The 9080-nt window shown below is 42.9% G+C and overlaps 1 long non-coding RNA gene across 3 annotated transcripts; it reads right to left on the reverse strand.

Annotated features, from left to right (window-relative positions):
• Positions 1 to 1137: 1137 nt before the first annotated feature.
• On the reverse strand, positions 1138 to 8559 carry LOC127303783 (uncharacterized). 3 transcript variants are annotated; one of them, XR_011755968.1, is made up of 14 exons: positions 7889 to 8559; positions 7273 to 7365; positions 7073 to 7177; positions 6511 to 6570; positions 6345 to 6411; positions 6065 to 6198; positions 4759 to 4969; positions 4530 to 4616; positions 3951 to 4105; positions 2800 to 2983; positions 2519 to 2728; positions 2316 to 2414; positions 1853 to 2078; positions 1138 to 1774 (listed from the first exon to the last, which is right to left on the reverse strand). It is a non-coding gene; the product is annotated as an uncharacterized lncRNA (long non-coding RNA). The 3 variants fall into 3 exon arrangements; XR_011755969.1 differs by lacking the exon at positions 2800 to 2983 and having other exon boundaries at positions 2519 to 2710; positions 3951 to 4005; XR_011755967.1 differs by having other exon boundaries at positions 2519 to 2983; positions 3951 to 4005.
• Between the last annotated feature and the right edge of the window lie 521 nt (positions 8560 to 9080).

The raw sequence follows: 9080 nt of genomic DNA on the forward strand, positions 1-9080 counted from the left end.
ATTCACCCCCCTCTAGGCGACATCCGTGTCCTTTCAGGGTCCTCCTCCGGCGGTTCGCGCCGCCCCCCTTCGTCCAAGGAGGAGGAGGCGGAGACTGCGGTCGTCGCGCAGCCGGCAAGGACGGTCCTGTCCGCCAGGGACTACGTCCACGACGATGCAGAGGAGGCAGCGGTCGTTGCTCAGGTGGAGGCCATCTCCGACGCGGAGGCCCGAGCCCGCTAGCGCCGCGAGGAGGCCGTCGCCGTCCGGCAAGTCCGGGAGTACGAGGCGGCGCGCCGAGAAGAACGCGTCCGCCGCGTGGAGCTGGAGGTCGTCGAGCTCGACGCGGAGTAGGAGCTCCACGCGTCCGCCGCCTCGCCTTCCACCGCCACCACCTCCGCGAGTAGAGGCCATCGGGGCCTAATTTTGGGCAAAATTAGCTTGCGCCGCTGCAGATAGTACTTAATTTAGCTTTTTTTGTTCGTATTATGTAAACTTTCGTGCTCAATCGGAGCTAGAACTATCATCTATATGTGTTCATCGATGAATTCTTCCGCGAGAATTTTAATTTTGTGTTTTCAATTCGTATTTTACGGTTTCTGTTCTGCGCCAGTGCCAAAATCGAACAAACTTAGGTTTTCGGGAGACTGAATACCACGTTTTCGGTTTCAACTTTTTCGGGTTCTACTAGAGATGCTCTAACAGTTCCCGTAAATCACGCCGGAACCGTATTTTTCCGGCCGATTTACTGGTTAGGGTCGAAAGTGGCGCATAACAGATACTGAACTCACTGTCCGGCCCGAAAAACTTTTCAGGGCCCCGAAAAGTTTTACACTCGACCTCTATTAATACAGATCGAAGGGTGATTTACAGGCCCAAAACTGAACGGATTTCTCACCGCTCCTCCAGCGCCGACGTTCGTACAACCGCCTCCAGCAGCTGATTTCTGTCTATTTTGCTAAAATTTTGCAACTATGGCCAAGCTCACGGCTACAGGCGAACACGGTAGGACATGGGGCGACGCGGTGGCCGGCAGGAGCGCGGCATGGCGGCAGGCGAGCATGCGCGCGGGGCAAAAGCAACATGCGCGCGGACAGCTAGCCAAGCAATACCAGCTACTAGATTTTATTGTGCGCCTTGGCGCACGATCCCGTGAAGTTTGTGTCAATGTTTATTTTATATACTACAATTGGAAACATCGATGATAATTAGCATTAAGTAAAGAGTGAATAATTATCCGATAGGCATCAGGTACCGTCAGGTTGCACATGTCCAATGTCTATAGTGTGTACTAATAGGGCATGTGAGGAGCACCTCTTATATCACCACCATTCCATTGCCATCCTGTGTGAACACTGAACACCAGGTCCGCAGTGATTGTGTGTCGATGCTCGTTCATCTTCATGCCCTTCTTCCATCCCGGATTGACATGGATCTTCAGGATCTCTTCCCCTAGGATTGTCCTGCAAAGCTACCATGAATACACATTAGTATTTTGTTTTGTGCACAGACTCATTTGCTCATTTTCAGTAAATAATTCAAAATGATGAAGCGCGCCAAAATTTAGAGCATGCTGAATAATTCTTAACACTGTAAACCAAGATCACATGGCTGAATTGTTGGGCTGAATCAGAACAGTCATTGCACAATGAAAAAAATCTTGCTTCGTAGACCATGAACAACTGCAATGACCTAAACAAAATTTATGCAGAAATAAATATTTGGCTGCAAAACAAGCTCTACCACCTTATTCAGATTAGAAAGTATGGGTTCGTGTCCAATAAACCTGTGCGAACTGAAATAGCAAGTTCGTAGGAAAGAAGAACTGAGAAAAAAATATTTGAGCCTGCTAGAGGTAAACTGAGAGCGAGACCTGAGATCAAGTGTAGGTGCACCTATCGTTTAGTTAATCAAACCAAAGGGGGAGGCAAAGGGACAAGGCTAGCTGCGGGAGAAGACGACGAGCCGCTGCAATATCCATCCCGGCGACCTGTTCTCCGCTGTGCTCAGGACGAGGTCGTCAAGCAAGGATGGAGAAGGCGGAGCCTGGCCAACCACCGGGCCCACAATGAAGAGGTCTCAGCTGCTCAGCAGCGGCCCTAGTTTGTCAGTACATATGGAATCAGCAAAGAAAAAACTGGGTACAATGGTCAGGATTGGCCTAGCTCCTAGTTTCTTGATGTGATTCTAAAAGTGCGGAAAGGAAAAAGTCATTAGAACGCAATAACACAACATCAGCATGATAATCCAACTAAATTCGTAGGATACTTGCTTAACTTCTTGTTACACGCATTCTACAGAAGGAAATTTTGCTTCAGTTAAGATATAAAACTAACCGAATGGAGCTCGTATGACCTTGGAGCCATCTTCGAAGATGGCTTGACCCTAACCAGTGAAGTAGAAATAATCCTTTCCCAATAGAACAATGATTTCATCTGAAACATAAATGAAGCAAACGCCTCACAACAAATGTAATTATATTATAACACATTGCATAAATATTACATTTTCAGTGGGTAGAAGGGAGATGACTCATGACCTTAGATGAAGATTAAAAAACATGAGCTCATAGCCGCCCTCTTCTCTTCCCTATCCACTCTTCATTACCACATCAGTGACACCCGCTGTCGAACTTCGAGGGCACACTACTACCAATGCTGAGCAACCAGTCAACCACCGTTCCTCACCACATTGCTTAGCATCCTCCTAGATGTGTGTCATCTCATCAGCGCTGCAAGAAAATCAGAACCTAAAAGTAGTAGTAATTATAGCATGCACCACAAAACAACCCAGAAAAATTCAAGAAAATAGGTATCTCACCATGTGCAAACTAACGATTGAAATCCATAAAGTGAAAGAAGAAAGAACCAAAGAAGAAAACAGAAGAAACAGAAAGAATATCGCCTGCGCTAAATGCTCCATGCTGTTGTGAGCCATCCTCCAACAACCAGGGGAGAAGAAGAGGATGTCATTGGGCTTCCTGCCGTCAGTGTTAGACTGCAGGCTGCGATAGGACTCACATGTCATTTCTGAGCCGTTCGTCCATCTGTGAAATAATATATATCTGCCTAGTTCTAAATCATGACAAAATATCGCACTAAGGATCTGAATTTATAAACAATTTTATCAGTTATAACATGAGCAAATGCATTTTGAACAAGGCAATGAACACAAAATATTACATGTCAACTGGAAATAGGCAAAGAAACAAAAACATCACTGTAATAATTTACGACCGGGACTATGCTAATTGCTAACAAAAAAATCCTACGTCAGAGCATACTTCAATTCCCAAAAAAACAATACAAGACGGATAGAATATGGCATTTCTATAGTTTCGAGTCAAATAATAAACACTAAGATCTCTAGCTTTTCTTGTTTCAAGTGAGCAAGATATTAATAAAATTATGTAGTCTCAAGCACACAACTAATTGACCTGAACACAACGTGGATGATACTGTATGTCGAAAGTCGGAGAGAACATGTTAATAATATCCTAATACTAAAGATTTTGCAGTATCTTCTTGCACGGACTTTCTATAGTTTCGAGACAAATAATGAACACTAATATCTATGGTATTTCTTTTTTCAAGTAAGCAAGAAACTAATCAAACTATATAGTCTCAAGCAAAGAACAAAGGTATCTGACCACAACGTGGATGATAAAAATCGGAGATAATGTGGTAATAATATCTTAATGCTACAGTAGCATCTTGCACAATCTTTCCCAATCTCTATGTATATAAATTCATGTAGAATTCCATTATTAGCAAAGGTTTTGCATAGAACATCCAGGATTCAAGAATTTATTTGCATTGGTGAGATACATGAGCTCACCAAACATTTTCGGACAACAATAACTGTAAAATATAGGGATTTAAGAATTTATGAAAGCCATTTGCTCTGTTATTTAAGAAATCAAGCATGAATTTTTTACACAGCATTAAGCATGGGGAATCAACAACATCTACCTTATCCATCAAATGAAGAGAATCTCCAGGACCAGGATATTAGTGTCTTCCATGACTGTGAGAAGTTTGAAATTTCTTAGTAAGTTCACTGTGCTGCATAGGGAAAGCTGATGCAGCAGATGATTTCTGAATCTTGTAAAAAGATATTTAGGTTACTGCAGTAAAATAAATTAACAGATCACTCATTTGCTTGTTCCAGGATCTGTTCATAAAACTGCAGAGTATTCCAAAAAAAAAAAGAGACAAACTTGTCTTTTAAAAACCAGCTTTAGTATTACTAATTTGCCTTAGACCCAGGTTTGTAATGGTGGTGGCCATGTTTTTGTTCCAAAAAAACTTAAACAATGTTAACTGGTACACCATTAGAAATTGTAGGATGTTTTTCTTCAATGCCTAGTGCCACACACAACAAAAGTATGTCTTAATTATAATTTGGGCCTTTTATTGGTCTGATAAATACAAAAAATGTAAATTAAGTGGACATATAAAGTTAAACTCAAAAGGACGCCTTGATATATCACAATATTTGAAGTAGACATGTATAATGATAATCAAGCAACAAAATTGATAGGTTCTCACTCTAATTATCTTTGGATACTTTTGTGTTCAACAGGGTCCTTAGGCACCAACCTACCCAAATGCTTCTAGTTAGCGGGTTCAATATCCCTGTACCCACAAGGTAAAACACATTTAGAACTTCATCGAAAATGCTAGGTGAGCAATTTGGTGGTGCCAAAATAACATTGATAGGAAAATGATTCGGGAAGAAAAACCAACATGAATGCAGAGCGAGGAAGGAGGCCTTTACATTTGTACCAGTCGCATGTGTCTCACTACCAGACAAGCGATGGCCAACACCTGCTCCTCGTCGCCATTGATATCCAGGGCCTAGCCGCCTAGGTGCCACACTCCATGCCAACAGATCGAACACACGGATGTTGCCACCTCTCCCAGGAAAATACTTGATTGCTTCATATATCTTTTGGAGGACAAAATAAGCCCAAAGGCTGATTCCAGCACTAAAATAAAAGTGAGATGAGAAACATAAACTCTTCTAGCTTTCTTATTTTAGCATTTCCATAAACCAAAGGCAAAAGCTAGATTACACAGAATAACCATCATAAATGCAAATCACCCAATTTCACCTAGCGTGAGCATGGTTAACTGATTCAAAGTGGCATAAATCTCATGTTACGGTGAACAGACTCAAAAGCTGCTAATTGCAACAAACAAAAACACAAAACCTCAATCTAGAAAGTGGTAGTGCAGCCACACCAGATTCCTTTTGACTACCAAATTGTCTCAAATAACCATGGCGCTCTTTTTATATAACATGCAACCTCAAATTTATATCAGCGAGGGTAAAATATGCTACAGTTGAACGCAACAAATCATCATTCTTGTACTAAGTCCGTACTAAACAAAAGTCATGATATCAAGTAATTTACAATTTCTTCTTTTTGCAGAAAGGACAAAAACTTATCACTCATCACTCAGTAGTAATTCAGATATCCAGCAAGACTATCAGAAAAGCTCCATCAAGGCCATCGCTGAACAGAGCCGCATACTCCAATGTTAGTATACGTACAAGTGGATAGTAAGCAAGCACATTATTTAGACCCTTATTCTGATCTCCTCAAACCATTGGATGCAAGTGATTGATATGATATAACACTATTCCCAAGAAATGGTTGACTTGCCATAGTTTAATAAGATACTAATGCACCATTAGTTTTAATCACCATATCTGATTATGAGTTTCATGAAACACCAACCTACATCCTATAACATGTAGGACAAAGTATAAACAATATGTCTGTGAATTCCCGAAGAACCAACCACAACTGTATGGATCCATATTTCCTGATATTAACCAACATTTAAGGAGATAAAAATGTACACTAAATTTAGGAAAGAATAACACCCCAAGAAATAAAAAGTAAACCTCTTGAAGTGTTTCATGATATATAATTATGTAGAGCGGAATGGCGAAGAGCAATATTAGATATCACCTACAATAGCTGGACACAACTAAATAGAGTTATTTGGTGGAGATGCATAGAACAAAGTACCAATGGAATACACATCAGAATGGCTTGTCGAGATATTCCCACCTCATTTTCACTTAAGCGCACAACATTTGAAGAATTTGGAGAAGGTGACCAGCCTGTAGTGCAAATTGAGATCATGTCATCACTTGTTGCTTGTTTAAGGACTTTTGCTTCAATCCATACCTTGCTTGTACACACTGTAATAGTCAAAAGGGGGAATAATAAAGTATGATTTAAAAAGCAAGCAATGAATCATCACTGTGTATGCTCAGTATTCCGACGGAACAAAGATCCAAAAACCATATTGAATCTCTAATCAACAATTGTTTCTCAGCAATATTACCAGTGCATAGTGCTGGGCCGGCTATTCAAGCTGGCCGTCGAACTGGGGATCATGGAACAGCTGCACCCTTTAATTGATAAATTCATGTCAGCAAGAGAAAAATATAGAACAATTTTGTTAAAATAAATAGAGAAGTGTGAAAGAAAAAAGTAACTCGGATAACTACTTGATATATTGCAGCACCTCCCGCACACAGTAAAGGAATAACAGCAAACACGACTACAAGCTGCAAAACAAACGCAAGGCAAACTGAAGCCATCACAAGTAGGAGCAAAAATAGTGCGCAACACAAAAGGACCTCTTTTTCTGAATAATAAAACTTCATTGGATGGTCTGGACGTATTCAGTTATGCATACCAGACCACTCTTATAGATTTTTACCCAATAAATCGCAGATAGAAATCAAATCTCGACAAAAGTATACTAAGATGTTGCAGGATAATTAGAGTTTCCATGTAGCATAATTTTTTATTTGTATATATATTGTAAGGTAGACATCTTATCCGAGTTTTCAAATCAGTCCTAACAATTAGAAGGTTTAGATCTTTTTTTTTTTGAATGATAGATCTTTTTCTTCTTAGATGAGCGATGAAATTGTACATGAGTAGCTACTTAATATTGGAAAAATGCAAACAGTGGAAATTTTAGGCAAGTTCTATATATAATTCAACCAATTAACTTCATGGACAAAACAACTATAAAATCCAGTCTTAAGAAACAATATATACCTATCGCTCAAGAATTTCATTTTACAGTAGGAACCGTTTTCCTTAGAGGACTGCAACTATCTAGCATCTGATTCAAGCAGCCCTTCCACCATCAACTTTCTGAGCCTGTCATCATGAAGGAAAACAGGTTGTAACTTAGTTTAGATACAGAATATTTATATTGCACAGTGAACTTAGTAATCTGTAGATAGAAATAAGACCGTTAAAAAAATTTAACACCGCTCCTGTCGGCACATCATCAATCATGTGGAAGCATACGTATGTAATTGATTCTGAACCAATTCAGCAGCAACCTGTACATAACAAAAAGAGCACCAAATTGAACAAGGAAAAGTGGGCATTGCCAAGAGAATGAAGAGAAGTGGATAAAAATGGCCTGCAACTGTTTACATAAAATCGCCAACCAACTACAACAGATTAAACCTTCAGGCTATAAATAAAACTTCAAAGATGCAGAAAAACGCACAGATAACTGAGCCAATACGCATCATATCTGAGCTCAAGATTGCAAGTTATAAGAAGTGGCTTTTCATGTCGGTTATGATCTTGGAAACTACCTATTTAAACTATTCCATGTGGTCAACATCTAGTCACATTCAGCTTCCTCTTGTAATAGTATCTCATAAATATCTATGTGGGCGAACAATTTTTGACCATTAACATTTTCTGGAGATCTGATTATCATTTTCTGGAGATCTGATGTGAGCAACTGTGGGGATCAAATCAAAATGACGTAACCTTTCACCACCTAGAAAGAGGGAAGAATGGAAGCAGAGCAATAGGGGAGACCAAGGATGAGGTTTGGCGGCGGCTCACCTGGGCTCGCAAGACGACAACAAGCTCGACGAGGGGCCGTAGGACGTGAATCAGCACGAGCTCGAGGGGGCACGAGACCATGGCGGCTAGGGTTTCCACACCGGGTCACTCCTCGCACTTGACCTGCGTCGTCGACGACCTCGATCTCCTTTGCGGCGCCTCGATCTCTGGCGGCCTCCAGCGAGTCCAGGCGCTGCCACAGCACCTCCTCCTCCTCTCTTTGACGGCTTGCGCTGAAGACGGCGGCGTTCCTCCCACGAACTCGCCCCTTCTGCTTCTCGGTGCAGGAGAAGATCCTCGCCGGCCCCGGGCGCAATGGAGAGTTGTAGGGACGAGATATGGTGGCGATGGGAGAGAGGAGGAGGACGGGCGAGGGGAGAGGAGGAGAGGGAGAGAGGCGTGCGGCGGCGGGGATGCGGGCGCGAGGGGAGAGGAAGGGGAGGAGACGGGCAGAGGAGTGGGGATTGGGGAGCGATTGGGGGCGTGGCGATTGGTGGAGGGCTAGCGAGAGATCGGGCCGAGCGGGGCTTTTCGCGACCCATGGATAAAAAGTGGGTCTGCGGGAGGGCCTCAGCGCCCTGGACGGAACGACGGCCGAGATCGCGCCACGTCAGCTCGATCGGACGGCCGAAAATCCAAAGCGCTGTGAGAGCTCCATGAGGGTGCAGCAATCATACCGTGGGATTCGCATGAGCAGCAGCCAAGCAATAGAAGCTAGTAGCGGCTTAGGCAACACACCCTGCATGCGGGCAACTAGCTAGCAGCATCACGGCCGCGTCCGGCCGCTTCGCCTAAACCTTCGGGCTCCTCACGCTCGGGTCTTCTCTGTGCGCGATCGTTCTCGTCTGATCCCCAATCTCGCGGCTGCAGCTAGGGGCGCGGGCGGCGGCCGCGCGGGGAGATGTATCTAGGCAACGACACGGATAGTTCTTGTGAAGAAGATGATGACTTTCCGAATATTCCATTTTTCATTTTAGTTTACGGGGTCTATTCTGCGCTAGCCGTTTTGCGATCCGTAAACACGTTTTCGGAAGACTGAACTCGAGTTTTTCGATTTGCACTTTTACAAGCTCTGCTAGAGATGCTCTAAGGGCGCGTTTGGTAGCCTGGATGGCCCAACAAATTTCTCCATCTGGATGCCTGCAGCCCACTGCGTTCTTGCATGAACCGGGTTTTAAAGTATCCCCGGGAC

Source organism: Lolium perenne, chromosome 1 (genome assembly GCF_019359855.2).
Source record: "Lolium perenne isolate Kyuss_39 chromosome 1, Kyuss_2.0, whole genome shotgun sequence".
NCBI lineage: Eukaryota > Viridiplantae > Streptophyta > Magnoliopsida > Poales > Poaceae > Lolium > Lolium perenne.